Source organism: Schistocerca nitens, chromosome 3, assembly GCF_023898315.1.
Source record: "Schistocerca nitens isolate TAMUIC-IGC-003100 chromosome 3, iqSchNite1.1, whole genome shotgun sequence".
NCBI classification, from domain to species: domain Eukaryota; kingdom Metazoa; phylum Arthropoda; class Insecta; order Orthoptera; family Acrididae; genus Schistocerca; species Schistocerca nitens.
In genome coordinates, this window is record NC_064616.1 from 159,166,506 (window position 1) to 159,184,564 (window position 18,059).

Consider the following 18,059-nt stretch of genomic DNA (forward strand, 5'->3'; position numbering starts at 1 on the left):
TGTCCCAGCATGTACAGTGCAGAAGTTTAATGGTGGGCCCTTGTCTTGTCGAGTTACCAGTACTAACTGGCATTTTCGCCGAGTTCCAAACATTACAACGCCGACCTCCCATCGAGGCTTCCATTTGGCTCTGACGCTGCATTTGATTCCTCCAAGGAGTCATGTCATCACACTGATTCAGACGAAATCAGGCTTTTGGAAGATTTTCCGGTCACACTCCGCTGTATGGCACAGGAGATAACATCAGACTCGGCGTTACAGATTATGCTCAAGTGTGTTCACCAAAGGTGTCCACAGAGTTTCAAGGAGATCCATCACCTGGTGGTTCGTAGCTACATTGCTCATTGGCGTGTCATATTTGTACAAAAAAATGGCTCTGAGCACTATGGGACTTAACACCTGAGATCATCAGTCCCCTAGAACTTAGAACTACGTAAACCTAACTAACCTAAGGACATCACACACATTCATGCCCGAGGCAGGATTCGAACCTGCGACCGTAGCGGTCGCGCGGTTCCAGACTGTAGCGCCTAGAACCGCTCGGCCATATCTGTACATATAGTGTCCTTCTGATGTACACTGAAAGTGGCGATGCAAGAGTCTGGTACCTCCGTCCCTCCAGCAGGAAGTGCTTTGGCTGTTGCACCATTGGAGTATTGTCTGTACCAAGCAGTTGGCAAGGCGCCATTGTACATGGCCAGCAATGGATTCACAAATAGAAACCATGACTTCACAGTGTGCAATGTGTGCAGAGTATCAGTCTGCTCCCCGACAGAGGGACTTTGAATGGCCACATCCTGATGGACCTTAGCAACGCCTGCACATGGATTTTGCCAGGCCATATTGAAACATACACTGGCTAGTGTCTGTCAATTCACATTGTTCCAATGAAGGCTACCACATCACTCAGGACAGTATCGGCCCTTACGTCGATCTTCTGCGTTACCTGAGGTGATAGCGTCAGATAATGGGCCACAGTTCACGTCTCGGGAGTTTGAATTGTTCTGTGCAGGAAATGGTATTCAACATGTCCTTATAGTGCCCTGTCATACAAAGTTGAATTGTGAAGCCATCTGATTTTTAATGACATTCAAATCATAGATGGGCAAGCAACAAGCCATCCACACACGGGATCAAGCTTTGAAAGTTTTTCTGTCCTCGTATCACTCCCTGCCCACAGATGGGAAGTCGTCAGCGGAGCACCTGGATGGTCGACGCCATAGGACTCCATTTGCTACAGCTGCTGCAGACACCTTATGTCCCTCCATCTGAGTGACAGTGTTGGCTTCAGCAGCCAGTGTTCTTTTGCAGGTTGACAGGAGTCACAGATGGGAACAGGATGTGATGTCTGAGGTGTTGTCCCATTCCACCTACATCATCCATGGTCCGACGTGTTTGCGTAGGCGGCACTGGAACTGGCTTCGACCAATCCTCTACAGAGATTCTGCTGCCCCCATTATGTTCACAGATGCAGCTTGCAGCTAGGGCATGTGGCAGCCACCATCACAGTCGCAGACGTTGCCTCCGCAGCATGGTCGTCTCCGCAATGGGAGACACCAATGCACGTCGACCTGGTGCCACCAGCGTTGCAGTCATGCTGGCAGACCGTGACGCAGCCAGCAACACGTTCGGACCCAGTCGCCTGGCTGGACGCCAAAGAGGACCCAGACGTCGTCTTCAGCGGCCTGCCTGTCGCATTTTCCTCCTCTGTTACTACCTTCACTGACGCGCACCCAGTTGTTGGTTTTCTGGTCGGCGTTTTCAGACACACACAGGGCGGATACCTGGGTGTGGATGGGTGCTTGGTGTCGATTGAAGTTTTGGCAGCTACTTCCTTAAATGTGTTGGCACTTCATCCTCGTCCCTGCTGTTATGCCCCATCTCCATACTCAGCACCGCGGCAGATGTGTGGGGGCGGGGGAATGCGGAGAGGGAGGTATAAGGTGTCTTCGAGCATCGAGAGTGGTGCAAGAAGTAACGACCACCGCTGAGATACTACACACCAAAGTGGTGTTATGAGGCGCCAGTGAGATGCTAGGAGGAAACCGTGCCTCCTGTAGTTCCGAGGCGGCACCGCCGAGATTCTGCCCTGAAATAGCGTAGCCAGAGGCCAGCAGGGCAGTTCTGTTCGAGGTTAGATCCTGGACACTTCCAAGAAGTTCCTCTCGAAGTAATGTCGCGCTACCTACTCGCTGTAACACAGCTTGTGTTAACCATTAGGAAGTAAAAAGACTTACATCTCCTGTGAACCGTGCCTCCGCGCCAATGCTTTCAGAACTGTCATTAAACTGTGTTTTCTAGTGACTGTAGTGAAGCCACAGTACGGCCATCCTGAACTTGCATCGATTCGCCACTCAGTAGTCGTGGCTCATTTAGTGTGTTCTGGTTCGAAAGCCACGTGTGCAGTTTCATAGCTACAGCCGAGCCTGGCCAGCAAAGATAAGTCTGTTGTAATTAATAGAGTATTACCTATTCGGAGTGTTCTAATCATCCGTGTTATTACTAGGTATCTCAGTGTCCAAACACTCGGACACAACATCTCAAAATGTAATACGTCTGTTGGCTCGAATGGGGTAGTAAGTGCATCTCTCTTCATTTGCTGCGTCTAAGGTGATGATAAAGCTAGCGTTCTTTTTTATTTTTATTTTTCGTTGTTATTACTACAGTCTGTGATGTCTGTGTGTTACATTTGTGTATTAACTGATGCTGTAGCGTTTGTAATTTGTTTGTGAAGCAGTTGGTGTAAAGTCTGGAGGGAAACCATATCCTGTTTAACTGTGTAAAAGTAGATATTACCATCCCTGACAATTAGGTATTTAAGGTTTACCAGATACTGTCCAGTTAAATTATTAGAAAACTTAGTTTGGCGATCTACATTGAGGCACGTCTTAGCACACCCTATATTCAGAAGTAAAGGGGATCCATTCGGAGTCATTTGCAAGTGCAGTACAATTTTTTCAATCAAAAGTTTTTGGAAAAAGTTTGTAACTGAGTTCACTTTTGTTAGTACCTGTTTGGGAGCTGTCATATTTATCTCATCAAATGATCAGCTGGTGAAGCCACTAGCAATGCCTCTATATATAAGATGACAAATGCTGGCAGATAGGGATTTGCCGTAAAAAAAATTCCCTGCTAGGACACCATGGTTACTAAAAACTATATTAAATTCTATATTATTCATTGCAGAATTTACTGCAGAATCTGCTGCAGATTTAAATACACTTCCTTATAAAACAGTGGTAGGGCATTAAATCATTTGCCTGAAATTAGTTTTCCTGCAAGTTAACTACCAATACATGTGTGCATATATAACGTTTCTCTGAAACCAGTTCCTGTTCATTTTATGACGAGCATGATAACTTACATGTAAATACCAGCTCAGATTGTGGTTTTATGAATTATAATAAAGAGAATTGGCCCAGTTCCTTATGTATCTGCAATAATGATTGTGAAATTCTAGAATCATAGGAGAACCAGAATACGAAGTTCTAGCAAAGTCAAAAACAGACCATAAAATAAAATATAAATATCCACAATATGCCTCCACAGAAGGGTCATACAGATGTTTCATTCATCTTAAATATTTCCGATTTCGTTTATGATATCATAGTAGGAAGGAAACACCAATTTTGGGATAGATATGACGTTTTGGTTTTGGTTGCCTACATACAAGGACATGTCGTCACACCCCACCTCCATTCTAAGCCAAACCCACTAAAATGAAATAACCAGTGATTATGTAGCTCCAGCGCTACAGTCTTAGCAATGCATCCAAATGTATCCTAATCAGATCTATTATTTATCAGAAGTGCACAAAGATATTGACAATAATGGTGTAACTTACAGTATATCCACATCCAAAATCTCTCTAATATTTATGAAAAATACGGAAAAAGTGTTTATGTCAAATATTGTACCTAAAATTATGCCTCATCAGTAAATTTCACCTCACATGTCGTCACACATCAAGAATATGTAAAAGATATAACTTACAGTTTTCCCAAATACGTGCTGCTTATCAAAAATACATACGAATTTAAAATTCGGCATTGTCTGTAAATTTCATCTACCCTGCCCCACACACGTGTATACACATTCAGATTTTATAATAATAGCTAACTAATTTAATGAGGCAATCACATTTACAACACCTTAAGCCATGCCACCTCTACCATTTTCTGTTTTATATATGGGAAATACGCTAATCAGAGACCTTCCTATGTCAAGGATGGGCAAGAAACGTTATACCATTCGCATATAGTGGTGATGGTAACTGTGTAATGCAGTGCATGTTCTTTGCTTGGCTGGATGCAGGCAAGTACTAGCTCTGACAGCTAGGCAATGGAAGAAGGAGATTTCCATTTTTCAACGTTACTTGGAACAGCTGACTGCAAAAGTGCCATTTTGTTCAAACTAACTTACTAACTTGACGATATTGTCGTCTCACGTCGTACACCACAGGAACATATTGCCAATTCGAGTATCTTTTTTGAGTGTTGTCAGAAGCATGGCTCCAGTGTCGCCTAGAAAAGTGTGACTTTTTTCAAACTGAACTACAGTGCTTAGGTCATGTGATAATCAGTCAGGGTGTGAACCCCCTCCATTCTGATATGCTTACAATCCGTGACCTGCCTGTACGTCGCGACGTATCTGAACTGCAGTCAGTACTAGGCAAGATGACATAATACATTCGGTTCATACCGAATGCCGCTCAGATTGCGGCTCCATTTCATCGCTTGCGTGCCGGCCGGTGTGGCCGAGCGGTTCTAGGCGCTACAGCCTGGAACCGCGCGACCGCTACGGTCGCAGGTTCGAATCCTGCCTCGGGCATGGGTGTGTGTGATGTCCTTAGGTTAGTTAGGTTTAAGTAGTTCTACGTTCTAGGGGACTGATGACCTTAGAAGTTAAGTCCCATAGTGCTCAGAGCCATTTGAACCATCGCTTGCGTTGCAAAAATGTACCTTTTGTGTGGACTACAGATTGTCAAGACACATTTCAGGGGGGAAGGAATATGCTGGCTTAAGCTGTCGCCAGCACACCGGTCAGCAAAGACGTAGCAAGAAGATCGATAGCAAGCACAGGAGTAAGCGCTCCTATCAGAAGAGAGGCCAAAGACAGACTCGCTCGCAAGTAACACGCCGCAACGCCCTCTCGACCGCAAGTATTTAGATCGCCGCCGCTGACCGGAGGGCCTAGTCGTCAGTCTCAGGAGTCGAGTCATTTAGTCTCAGTCTTAGTCCCTAGCTCAGTTACTAGCTAGCTTGGCGTCTCTCATTCATCGCTTAGCGGGACATGCACTTCACAAGCAATGAGTCTAACGTGGACTATTAGGAAGAGCTTGTACCACAACACGTGGACCCTCTTAAGATAAGTAGCTTTCTGTTCAAGTAAATAAAGAATCCTGTTAATACATGTGTTCAATTGTGTTGTAGAAAGAAGATACCGCCCACCAAACAACATCCTCTCTCTTGATTCCTATGGTACAAGACTCAATAGTGTCGACAAGGACACTACAGCGGCAACATGGACACAGAACTTGCTCTCATAGTGCGAACACCGAAATGGTAGATACTGATATAACTGATCGTGGAATAAAAAAGAAACTACTGTCGCTTAGTAGTGGAAGGACGTGAGGACCATATGACGTAACTGTGAGATTCTATAAAGATTGTATGGACGGGCTTTCGCCCCTTCCAGCAGCACTTTATCGTAGATCGCTGGAGCAACGAAAGGTATCCAGTGACTGGAAGAAAGCGCAGCTCATTCCCGTTTTCAAGGAGCGTCGTGGGACAGAGTGGGACAGGCCTATATCGTTGATCTCAATTTGTTGTAGAATTATGGAACACATTTTATGCTAAAAAATTATGACGTTTTTGGAGAAGGAAAATCTCCTCTGTCAAAAGCCAACGCTATTTCTTCAAACTTAGATTTTACGGAACTCAGCTCTAAATAGAGACTTTGCGGAACTCAGCTCATTCTGTCCCTCCATGAGGTCCATATCGCTGTAGACTGCGACGCTCAGGTTGAAGCTATGTTCCTAGACATCTATAAGGCATTTGACATCACCATCCCTGGCGTTTAGTGTAAAAAATACGAGCTTACCGAGTATTGGATCGGATCTGTGACTGGATTCAAGTCTTCCTAGCAGTACTTTGCTCTTAATAGAACAAAATAGACGGATGTAAATATCATTTCCAGAGAACTGAGGGAATTGTAATAGGACTGTTACTATTTACAATATATATATATATATATATATATATATATATATATATATATATATATATATATATATATATAGTAGAAAGCATTGGGAGCTCTTTAAGACCGTTCGTTGTCTATAAGAAAACAGGAACTTCAGAAGACAGTATCAGTTTGCAGAATGATTTGCACAGGCTTCAGGAATGGTGCAGGCTCTGTCAGTTGACCCTGAACGTTCACAAACATAACGTATTGCGCATACATAGGAAAAGATATCCACTGCTGCGCAAGTACACTATTGATGAAAAATTGCTGGAAACAGGTCCCACCATAAAATATTTAGGAGCAACTATCCATAGCAGCCTTAAGTGGATTGAGGAGATGAAGCAAATAGTAAGAAAAGCAGATGTCATATTGAGATTCATAGGAATAAGCTTAAGGAAATGTAACTCATCCATGAAGGAACTGGCATACAAGGTACTTGTTCGACTGCTTCTTGAGTTTTGTTCACCTGTCTGTAATCCTTAAAAGGTAGTACTGATAGAGGAGACACAGAAGATTCAGTTGAGGAGCAGTGTGTTTCGTCATGGATAGTTTAGTTGATGCGAGGGCTTTAGGGAGATGCTCAAGAAACTCCAGCGACAGATGTTACAAGAGAGCCATTGCACATCACAGAGAGGCTTACACTGAAATATTGAGAGAACACTTTCCGGGAAGAATCAGACAACGTGTTACTTACTGACACATATATCTCATAAAATGGCCACGATGAGAAAATATGAGAAATTATAGTTAATATAGAAGCTTACCGATAATCATTCTACCCACTTTCCAGTCGCAGGTGGAGCAGGGAAGGGGTGATAAGTTAGTAGTACCAGAAGTACTGTCCGTCACACACCGTTAGGTGTATGGTTAGTGTGGTGAAGATCTAGATGAAGACCTGTATGCTTTAACTAGATGACATAATAGTTTCTTCAACGAAAAAAAATGTGTGTGAAATCTTATGGGACTTAACTGCTAAGGTCATCAGTCCCTAAGCTTATACACTACTTAACCTATATTATCCTAAGGACAAACACACACACACACCCATGCCCGAGGGAGGACTCGAACCTCCGCCGGGACAAGCCGCACAGTCCGTGACTGCAGCGCCTTTAACCGCTCGGCTAATCCTGCACGGCTTTCTTCAACGGATGTACCACAACATGTGAGATGATTGGAGGATGTTTTTAGTAGATTACGGTCAGCGTGTTTGATGGTGAGCATGGACAAGCTCCATTTTTCCCAAATTCGAGTTAACCACTCGTATCTGGAACACGTAAGTAATGAACATGGTGTACAGACCGATCTTCATCTTACTGAAGCAACTCAAAATTTTCCAACACCCTGAACAATCAAACAGATACATTCGTTCATCGGTTTGTGTAACTACTACCATATATTCGTAAAGGATTTCGCAAAAACAGCTGGACCTTTAAACAGATTACCAGAAAGGATGTAATGTTTCGGTGGATACATGAGAGCCAGCGTTCGAGAAATTGAAAGCATTGGTTTCGAATCCGGTATTTTCCTGATTCTGAAAAAGAGTTCATCCCCTTGTGCGTTACTTCTAACCAAGCAGTAGGTTGTACTTTTGGTCAGATGGTTAATGAATAGGAGCATCGAGTAGCGTAGGCTTTGAGGGCATTAAATAAAGTGGAACGTAACAACTCGACAACTGAAAAGAAAACGTTAGCCTTGAAATAGAGTATTACACATTTCTGGTGTACCTCTTTAGTAGAAGATTTAAAGTTGGGACGGATCATTCGTCACCGAAATGGATGCATTTTCTGAAAGTCCTATCTAAGACGCTGGGCTCTCAACCTTAGTGAATTTGATTATGAGGTCATCTGTAAACCAGGTAGAAAACCTATGAATGTGGACACATTGAGTCGGTAAGTAGCAATGTTGAGTACTTTGGGCAAGAGTATGTTAGAGTGACAACAAGCATAGGTAGGATATAAGGACTGCCAGTCTTTCAGTCACAGCAGCACTTTACCGTACATTAGGATTTGGTGTGCAGAGTCATGAAACATCAACCACAGGTCAAATGTCCCAGCAGCTTTTCTAAGGGAAGTGTTACAACAGGCACTTGAGCATTTGTTGCCAGGTTATGGTGGGCGATAAGCAGCTGCTAAACATATGGCAGAACGGTTTTGATGGAGAAATAGGAAACGCGAAACGGACCAGTATCTCAGAAACTGTATACCATGTGCAGGAAGAGTGGATATTTCGTGTCAGAAAATCCCTTTGCAGAGATTACGAGAGGTGTCGAAGCCATTTCAAATGCTTAGGCTCGACATTTCCGGACAGTACAATAAAACGCCAGCAGGGTACAGGTATACACTTACGATCACCGACCATTTCTCACAGTTTCTGGTAAAGATATCAATTCCAGACGAACTGGCCAATATTGTGGTGCAGGTATTAGCGGTTGCCGGCTGGCGTGGCCGAGCGGTTCTAGGCGCTACAGTCTGGAAGCGCGCGCCCGCTACGGTCGCAGGTTCGAATTCTGCCTCGGGCATGGATGTGTGTGATGTCCTTAGGTTAGTTAGGTTTAAGTAGTTATCAGTTCTAGGGGACTGATGACCTCAGAAGTTAAGTCCCATAGTTCTCAGAGCCATTTGAACCTCTAAGTTCTAAAACCTCGTTTTAGAACTTATGAAACAGCTATGCAACGTGTTACTCGTTTGGATGTTGCAAATGAGCTCGTTCCACCCTCAAACCAATGGTAGGATGAAGCGCAACCATCAGACCATTTCTAAAATTCTTAGTGTCTACATGAATGCTACACACGATGATTGGGACGCATGTCTTCCATATGTGGTTTGTGTGTATAACTCAAAGGGTCATACGGGAACAAGCATGTCACCATTTGAGGTGGTGTACATGAGTAAGATGCTGTCGCCCTTTGTCCTAAGTTGGGACTGGATTTCAATCGGTATCGAAGTTTGCGGGAAGAAAACACAAAGGCCCTGGAACGCCAGGAATAACGTAACAGGTGCATTGGCAAACTACAACAATATTGTGGAGGGCAGGGTCACTAACCCCTATACAGCAAAGGGAAAGACGAAGAAAATCTTTATCAAATATCACTGACCGTATCAGGTAGTGAAAACGACGTCAATGGTTAATCTAAAAGTACAGTCATGTTCAGAAAGAAAACAGAACACCTGGAACGACTAAATATAGGAAGTTCATGTTCATAGGACATGTAAATTAGTGTGATGTGTAGAAATGATTAGCATTATGAACCATGTCGGCCCGCGTGTTCAAGGCCAACATCGATATCGCGGCGCAAAACCACCTACCGGTAAAATATGGCTGCGGCTCTCGTTGTCGCTATATACCGAAGGTAATGGATCAGTGTGACTTGAACAGACGTGCAGGATGCCTCGCTGACGTATGTGCGAAGCGTACCGTGAATTCAGTGGGTCTGAAAGAGAGCGCATTATCGGCAGGAGAGAATTTGATGCATCCATCCAGGAAACTGCTGCTCGTGTGGGGCGAAGTGTTTCGGCAGTGCAACGGGTGTGGGCAGAATGGTTCACGGACGGCCGTAGAACACGACGAGATGGGTCAGGTCGCAACATCCAGACCACCTTCCGAGAAGATCGACACCTCAGCCGAATGGAATTATAGAACAGGTCTGCGTCCTTCTCGGCTCTGGCGCAACCGTGGAACAGTGTAACACATCGCACACTATTCGGGGTGTCAGTCCATCGCCGTTTATTGCGGCATTGGTTACGTGCGCGTCGTCCACTTCTCCGCCTACGTTTGGCGAATGTGCAGAAACATGATAGATGACAACGGTGTATTTAACGCCACCCCTGGGCACAGATAGTGTTTTCGGACGAATACAGCTTCAATTTGTTTGAAAATGAAAGCCGCATTTTGGTTCGCCGCAGACAGTGGGAGCGGCATCACAGTGACTGCACTCGCACAAGACATATAGCGCCAACTGAAGACCTTATGGTGTGGGGTGCTACTGGGTACAGCCACAAATCACAGTTTGTGCGTGTCCTGGGTACTGTGACCAATTTTACCTGTGTGAAATCCTGCGACCCGTAGTCAAACACCATCTGTCCAGCACCCCAGACGCCATTTTTCAGCAAGACAATGCACGACCACATGCTGCTGCACGAACACGTGCCTTCTTGGTGTCACAGGACGTGAGCCTTTTGCCCTGGTGCGCCAGATCACCAGACTTGTCGGCAATCGAAAATGCGTGGGATATGGTGAAACGACGGGTGCAGCGCAGTGATCGAATGCCAACCACCAAAGATGAACTTTGGATCCAGCTGAATGCAGCATGGATGGCTATATCACAGGACACCATTCGCGCCTTATACGCGTCCATGCTATCAAGCAATATTTTGGTGCTGTTAAATTTATTCTTGATATCTGCATTTTGGAAGTGTTTTATACTGCGCTGTGTTCAGATGGATTTGGTGTTTCCAAGTACGATTTCCATGTGTATTTTACTTCTAATGTTCACTGTAATGATTTGTTTTCCGCTCTTTCTCGTTTTCTGCTTGTCGTTAGTTACTCATTTCGGAAAGAGGGAGGGGTTGATGGACGGTTTCTTTCCTCATCCTGAATGAACTGTATGTTCCTGGTTTGGCCATACTTAATCGGAAGTGGAGTAGAACGCTTAACTGTCGTCCAAGCTTTGGAAAATGCCTCTGAGCACTATGGGACTTAACTTCTGAGGTCATCAGTCCCCTAGAACTTAGAACTACTTAAACCTAACTAACCTAAGGACATCACACACATCCATGCCCGAGGCAGGATTCGAACCTGCGACCGTAGCAGTCGCGCGGTTCCAGACTGAAGCGCCTAGAACCGCCCAAGCTTTGGAATCTGGTGTGTTGTTCCCCAAGCAATCGGATGTGATGCTCATGATCCATTAGTGGACGTTAAAATCAACAACAGAGGTTTGGTAAATTAGGGGTGAAATTCCAAGACTGTAAGATGTGAGACCACAGTTCATTTTAGAGGTCATTCCGTGTTTATTTTGAGGTATTTTTTGAATCATGACTTGCGACAGGATATTCAAGGTATCTTGAACATTAAACAGAACGTTTGTTTGAGTATTCTGTGTGGCGCAGTGCAACGTTTTCTTCCACATTTCCGTTATGAGCCATCTGTGGACACTCATTTTCCAAGATGATAACAGGCTGCCTGTGTACACGTTCTGATGTGATGAACATTCAAGTATCCCATCGTACCTCGACTGGCCCATTATATCACTTGATCTCACTCCCATGTAAGTATCTGGGGCTTATGCGAAATAAGAGTGAAACGCATCAGTCAGCATCCTAGTAATATGGTAATCTAATCATCAATGAGTGGTCTCAGCTGGATGTGAGCCCGAAGAAACTTGTAGAGCCTCATCTTGTCGAACTGACGCCATTACCTAGAAAAACAGCGATTTCACTCAGGTTTGCGTAAGAGCTGAAACAGATATTTTCTATTAAACGTACGCATCAGTCATACGTACAATCGTTTTTTGGCTGTATCTACAACATACCACATTTCATAAAGGAGTTCGTGCCTATGACGAGGTTATGTTGCGAATCTAATGCAAACTGTCATCTCTTTGTCATTGCAGAATTTAAAACGCAAAACATGTAACAATTTCCCAGGTCCAATTGAAGAAAAAACCTCTTGGTATGCAGCAAGTATGTTGGAGTCTTCCACCTTACTGAAGAATTATTCAAAATTTTGAACTAATTTGGAGTATATGCTATGAAACCATACTATAACAGTAAGTCAGCCACATACTGTTATGTCTCTAGCGGAGTGGTCAACGTGACAGACACTGATGTGGAAGACCTGTGTGTGATTCCCAGTACTTCGAGGGATTTGTCCTTGTTGGAAGGACTGGACTTGAGTACACTCAGCCTCACGACGCCAATTTCAGACCTATCTGATCGAGAGGTAGCATCTCCAAGGTAGAAAACGACCAGGAGTGTCGTGTGTTGACACCATTCCCCCCATACCATATTTGACGATGAGTGACAGAGAACTGATCGCAGGTGTCCCACTAATGAACCACTCTAATGGCAAATAGTCTTACGTCTGTACTCACTGCCATTTTGCATATTAAATCATGATGTCAATAATTTATATACACTTTATTGTCAAAGTATTTATCACTAATATTTATAGCCTTTTGCAGAATATGCTGTGACATCTGTAAATTATTCACACGGTGACTGTGGCTGACTGCATGCAGTAAGCTACCGCATCGACACTAACGTACTTGTCATTTACAGGTTTAAAGTACACCATTTGTACCTCCTTTCCAAATTTACCGCCCTTACGGCCATCCTACCAACTTCATGCCAATTTTTTACTTATTATTATGCCAATTTTCCAATTATATGTCATAGCTTACGAATTTCCTAACCAATGTTACTGACTATCCTATTAATCTTTTCCCATTTTTCGGCCTATCCTGTAAATGTGCCAATTTTACAGCCTATCCAAACAATTTCCTGCAATTTTACGACCTATGCTGCCCGTTTGCCAACTCTACACCCTACCCCACCAATTCCCTGCCTATTTTATGGGCTATCCTGCCCATTTCCGAACTTGATTGTCCATCCTACCATTTTGAATTCCTTGCGGCTTATCCTTCAAATTTCGAGATATGCTATGACAGCAAAAACATGTGCTCTGAAATGCATTTCTTAAGAGCTATGAGCACTTGTTCATCTTTGCTATTTTGAAACACAACTCTTTTAATGATCAAGTGCTCGTAACTTTTAAGGTATGCGTTTTAGAGCACATGTTTGCAGGACTTTTTTCTTATTTTGGTCCATACTACCACTTCGCAAACTATGGAAAGCAAAGAACTTGCAGTAGAAGAGATTTTTTTCACAGTATCGACGATGAAAAATTGCTCGTAGCTCTTAAGGTATGCATTTTCGACCCTATGTTTACTGAGACTTTTTTGCTTCTAGTATCGTGTACTTTCAACAGTATGCGTTTAAGCCATTAATTATGATACACTCTGTATAATGAAATCCGATTTTAGCACAGTTGAGGCCGTGCGGTTCTAGGCGCTTCAGTCTGGAGCCGCGTGACCGCTACGGTCGCAGGTTCCAACCCTGCCTCGGGCATGGATGTGTGTGATGTCCTTAGGTTAGTTAGGTTTAAGTAGTTCTAAGTTCTAGGGGACTGATGACCACAGATGTTAAGTCCCATAGTGCTCAGAGCCATTTGAACCATTTAGCACAGTTGAGTATGGCGCTCTGTGGACGTGACTGTGCTGAATCACTAAGAGTGTGCAGGACTAATTCACTTGCTGTCGTAAAATATTCATCCAGAGTTTGCATCATAATTGTCACCCAATGACAAGATCTCTAGCTCTCTACAAACTATGGATCATAAGCACCCAGTGAGATGCAACGGAAATAGATGTTCCATTTTGGCGACAACCGGATTGTCTGTGCCAACCCAGACACTACGAAACCGTCAGCACGTGATTAAATAGGTCTCTGTTGTTGTGGTCTTCTTCAGTCCAAATCCTGATCTGATGCAACTCTCCATGCTATTCTGTCCTATTCAAGCCTCTTCGTCTCCTGTTAATTGCTGCAACCTACATCCTTTTCAATCTGCTGACTGTATTCATCTCTTGACCTCCCTCTACGATTTTTACTGCCCACACGTCCCTCTAGTACTAAATTGGAACGTGTCCTATCAACCTACCCCTCCATTTGGCCAGGCTGTGTCACTAATTCCCTTTCTTCTCAACTGTATTCAGTACCTTCCGTTTAGTTACTTGATCCACCCACATAATCTTCAGCATTCTTCTCTAGCATCATCTTCAAAAACTTCCTTTCTCTTCTTGTCTAAACTGTTTATCGTCCACAGTCTACTACCATAGAAAACTGCACTCGAGGCCAATACCTTCAGACAAACCTTCCTACCACTTAAAATTATTTTCAATGTTAATAAATTTCTTTTCTTCCGAAACATTCTTCATGCCAGTCCCAGTCTACATTTTTACCCTCTCTACTTTGGCCACAGTCAGCTATTTTACTGCCTAAATAGCAGAATTCAACTGCTACTTTTACTGTCTCGTTTCCTAAACTAATGTTCTCAGTATTTCCTGATTTACGCCATTGTTCTGCCTTTGTTTGTGTAAATCTCATATCCTCGTTTCAAGACGCTGTCGATTCCTTACAACTGCTCTTCCAAGTTCTTTGCTGTCTGTGACTGAATTAAAATGTCGTCACCAAACTTCAAAGTTTTCCTTTCTTCTCCCCGACTTGAATTACTTTTCCAAATTTTTCTTCAGTTTCCTTTACTGCGTGATCATTGTACGGACTGAATAACATTGAGAATAGGTTCCAACCCAGTCTCACTCCCTTATTCAACCGCTGATTCCCATTCTCGACTAGCGTATCTTTGTCAGCATTGGTAAATGCTTCCTTTAAGTATACAAATGTAATAGACGTAGGTTTTCCTTTTCTTAGCCTCTCTTCCAAAAGAATTCATAAGATCAGTTTTGCGTCACGTGAGCCTACAGTACTCCAGAACCCTAACTGATCTTCCCTGAGGTCCGCTTCAGCCTGTTTTTCATTTCTTCTGCTAATATGTCATGTCAGTATTTTGTGATGTTGACTTACTAAGCTGATAGTTCGGTAGTATTCACACCAGTCAGCACCTACTTTCTTTTTAATTGGAATTATCACATTATTATTCAAGTCTGGGGTATTTTTCCTGCAGCGTACAACTTGCACACCAGGTGGAATAGCTTTATTATGGCTGGCTGTCCCAGGGAGTCAGTAGCTCTGACGAAATATCGTTTATCTTCATCTACATCGTCTTCTTCTTTGATATTATTGCCTACAAGATCATTTCTCACTGTATTTACGGCGTTAACTATGATACACCCTATAAAGTGACATGTAATATAAATAATTTAAAAATCATGTCAGTAAACCTTTTCACCATTGTACCATTCACAACGTATAAATTACGTTCACATAACACTTGATTAGGAGATGAAACGGGAAATACATGTGCACATTTTATCGACACCATCACTATTACACTATTTCATCAAACGTTTCCGGACACCTGGCAGAAAAGGACTTACAAGTTCGTGGCGTCCACCATAGGTAATGCTGGAATTCAATATGGTGTTGGCCCACCCGTAGCTTTGATGAAAGCTTCCACTCTCGCAGGCATACGTTCAGTCAGGTGCTGGAAGGTTTCTTGGTGAATGGCAGCCCATTCTTCACGGAGTGTTGTACTGGGGAGAGGTATCGATGTCGGTCGGTGAGGCCTAGCACGAAGTCGGCGTTTCAAAACATCCCAAAGGTGTTCTACAGGATTCAGGTCATGACTCTGTGCCAGCCAGTCCATTACAGGGATGCTACTGTCGTGTAACCACTCCGCCCCAGGCCGTGCATTTTCAACAGGTGCGCGATGGTGTTAAAAGATGCAGTCGCCATCCCCAAATTGCTCTTCAACACTAGGAATCAAAAAGGTGCTTAAAACATCAGTGTAGTCCTGTGCTGTGATAGTGCCACGCAAAACAACAAGGGGTGTAAGCAGCCTTCATGAAAAGCACGACCACACCATAACACCATCGCCTCAGAATTTTACTGTTGGCAATACACACGTTGACAGATGACGTTCACCAGGCATTCGCCATACTCACACCCTGCCACCGGATCACCACATTGTGTACCGTGATTCGTTACTCCTCACAATGTTTTTCCACTGTTCAGTCGTCCAATGTTGAGGCTCGTCACACCAAGCGAGGCGTCGTTTGGAATTTACTGGCGTGATGTGTGGCTTATGAGCAGCCGCTAGACTATGAAATCCGAGATTTCTCACCTACCGCCTAACTGTCATAGTACTTGCAGTGGATCCTGATGGAGTTTGGAATTCCTGTATGATGGTCTGGGTAGATGTCTGCCTATTTCACATTACGACCCTCTTCAACTGTCGGCAGTCTCTGTCAGTCAACAGACAAGGTCGGCCAGTACGCTTTTGTGCTGTACATGTCCCTTCAGGTTTCCACTTCACTATCACATCGGAAGCAGTGGACCTAGGGATGTTTAGGAGGGTGGAAATCTCGCGTACAGTAGTATGACACAAGTGACACCCTATTACCTGACCACGTTCGAAGACCGTGAGTTCCGCGGAGCGCCCCATTCTGCTCTCTTACGATGTCTAATGACTACTGAGGTCGCTGATATGGAGTACCTGGCAGTAGGAGGCAGTACAATGCACCTAAAATGAAAAACGTATGTTTTTGGTGGTGTCGGGATACTTTTGATCACATAGTGTACGTCTCACACTACTGTAGATGAATTTCAGTGGGGGTCACACCACGAAAGCCGAGAAATAAAATGAGTGCTCACTGTTCTCGTAATGGAAACATCGTACTGGAAATGAGTGTTTGGCGTCATTGCCCGGGTAGCCCCATGTGGGGCAGATCCGGCCGCCATGGTGCCGGTCTTATTAAATTCGACTCTACATTGGACGACCTGCGCGGCGAATGGGGATGAAATGATGATGAAGACAACACAACAGCCAGTCTCTGAGCGGAGAAAATCCCCGACCCAGCCGGGAATCGAATCCGGGCCCATAGGACGGCAATCCGTCTCGCTGACAACTCAGCTATCGGGGCGGACAACATAATACTGAACTCATTACTCACACTCACCGCAATTACTAGAGCTCTATGTGCTGTACGATTCTAGCGTGCGCCCGCATATCCTGCAACGCCCACCTTATTTTGAACCAGTTTGCAAATCGTAGAAATAACTGTAACTGTGTCCTGAGAAGGGAAACTGGAAACCTTAGAACTTTGATGGATCTCGTATTAAAGTAATCAAGTCACACTTGTGCTTTTTCTAGTGCTATGTTTGTGGTAAAGCACTTCTTATCGGCCTTCATGCCTGCGACATAACATCGTTAACCCATGCGGCAACTGGCACGCCATTCGTGACTGTAAGTACCGATAGTATGGATTATGGTGCTAGACTGAGCATAATGTGCTGCTTTAGCTTCCGCTGGTGAACACAGTTACCACCACAAGAAGTGATTGTACAATGCTCAGTCTGTATACATTTCCTGTTGTGTAACAGCAGATTTGTTGGTGGCATATCCCAGACATTTTATACCGGGCCGCACCGACACAGCCGTATCAGACGTGGGCTCCAGAGAGCACCCAACATACGCAGGTTTGGTAGGCTATCAGCCAAATAGTCCAACTGCACTGCTACCCCGCTTAGTTTTGCGCTTGCGTGAGCCATTTGCCCACACACCTTACGGTCGTTCGGCCGAGGTGATTACGTGCGCTACGTGTTTGTGTTGTGGTTGGCAAGAGAGCCAACACCGTTTTACTAAAGGAGGCCGAAATGCACGCGTTTTAGCTCACGCTGGCTGGCGTGAGATCTGGAACATGACAAGGAAATTAGAATTTAGAAAAACGGACGTAGCTGGTGGAATACTTAACTTTAATCCATTAATGATGAACGTCGGTTTTGACGGTACATGATTCACAATATCAATAGTAACTGATAATGGCGCCTTGCTAGGTCGTAGCAAATGACGTAGCTGAAGGCTACGCTAAACTATCGTCTCGGCACAAGAGAGCGTAGTAGTCGGTGAACCATCGCTAGCAAAGTCGGCTGTACAACTGGGGCGAGTGCTAGGAAGTCTCTCTAGACCTGCCGTGTGGCGGCGCTCGGTCTGCAATCACTGATAGTGGCGACACGCGGGTCCGACGTATACTAACGGACCGCGGCCGATTTAAAGGCTACCACCTAGCAAGTGTGGTGTCT

General features: G+C 44.3%; 1 protein-coding gene across 1 annotated transcript in view; it reads right to left on the reverse strand.

The window, feature by feature from the left end:
• LOC126249118 (WSC domain-containing protein 1-like) overlaps positions 1-18,059 on the reverse strand; it is a 155,653-nt gene that overhangs the window by 11,071 nt on the left and 126,523 nt on the right. The gene's annotated exons all lie outside the window — the stretch shown is intronic.